A 1,133-nucleotide genomic window follows, 5' to 3' on the forward strand; every position below is an offset into this window, starting at 1 on the left:
TATATATATGTATGTATATATATATATATGCATGGCTCGTATATATATCTATATATATGTATGTATATATATGTATGTATATATATATATATGCATGGCTCGTATATATGTATATATATATATATGCGTGGCTCGTATATATATATGTATGTATATATGCGTGGCCCGTGTGTGTGTGTGTGTGTATATATATATATATATATATATATATATACACATACTGCTTCCACTATAGGCATAAGAAACAACAAGAGTGTAACACCGCTAGTAATAGTAGTCGTGATGGTGGTGGTGTTGTTGGTGGTGATGTAAAGAAAGAATACGTTTGAAAGTTTTGGATTACTTACCAAGGAAGTTGGTACCACATGTCGATAGAACTATAATCCTTTTACAAAATTCGAAATTTAGGTAAACTCAAAGAACGTGAACCGTTTTTTGTTAAACAGATATTTTTCCCCTTCTTTTCCTCGTATTTTATTTTTTGCGCTTTTGCTTCTCCTTTCGTTTATGACATGCACAAAAATATTATTTCTGTCGGTTGTTGACAATTAATAAAGATTTGCTGATAATCAGTAAACAAGAATTGTCATCACCAGTACATAATTAAACTTGGTTTAGATTTTCATTTTCAGTTGGTCAGCAAAACGTATTTTTTTTTCTCTCTCTTTTTCTTCCTGATATCTTTTGGAACACAAATGATGTCGGTGGTGATGTTGATTAAGTGTTTTAAAAAATTATTTTGCACTGCTTATAAGTAGTACGTGTGTGTATACCTATGTGGGTGTGTGACCGTTTTCGTGAATTTAAAGTATGTTTTCCTTCAGCTCGTGTATTTTATGGGATGTTGCGCACCTTGCTGATCTCATTGTCTAGAAAAAAATCTATCTATCCATCCATCTATCCATCAGAGATAACTACAAGTTAGCTAGATAGATAGCTAGTTATTATTTGAATAGAGAGATAAATAACAGCTAGGTAGCCAGCTATTTAGAGAAACGGAGTGACAGTCAAAATAGACAGACAGACAGACAGCTACAACAGTGTATGAGAAATTAAGGTTCTAGGTTTTCTTGTCCAGTTTTCATTATTTCCTTTTGTCATTTAAACGAATTTTTAAAGTCCTTCCTCCATAT

At 32.0% G+C, this 1,133-nt stretch overlaps 1 long non-coding RNA gene across 1 annotated transcript; it reads right to left on the reverse strand.

Moving 5' to 3' along the window:
• Positions 1-441: 441 nt before the first annotated feature.
• On the reverse strand, positions 442-1,127 carry LOC128250935 (uncharacterized). The gene is made up of 2 exons (XR_008266875.1): positions 853-1,127; positions 442-818 (listed from the first exon to the last, which is right to left on the reverse strand). It is a non-coding gene; the product is annotated as an uncharacterized LOC128250935 (long non-coding RNA).
• Between the last annotated feature and the right edge of the window lie 6 nt (positions 1,128-1,133).

This window comes from Octopus bimaculoides, chromosome 26 (genome assembly GCF_001194135.2).
Source record: "Octopus bimaculoides isolate UCB-OBI-ISO-001 chromosome 26, ASM119413v2, whole genome shotgun sequence".
NCBI classification, from domain to species: Eukaryota; Metazoa; Mollusca; class Cephalopoda; order Octopoda; family Octopodidae; genus Octopus; species Octopus bimaculoides.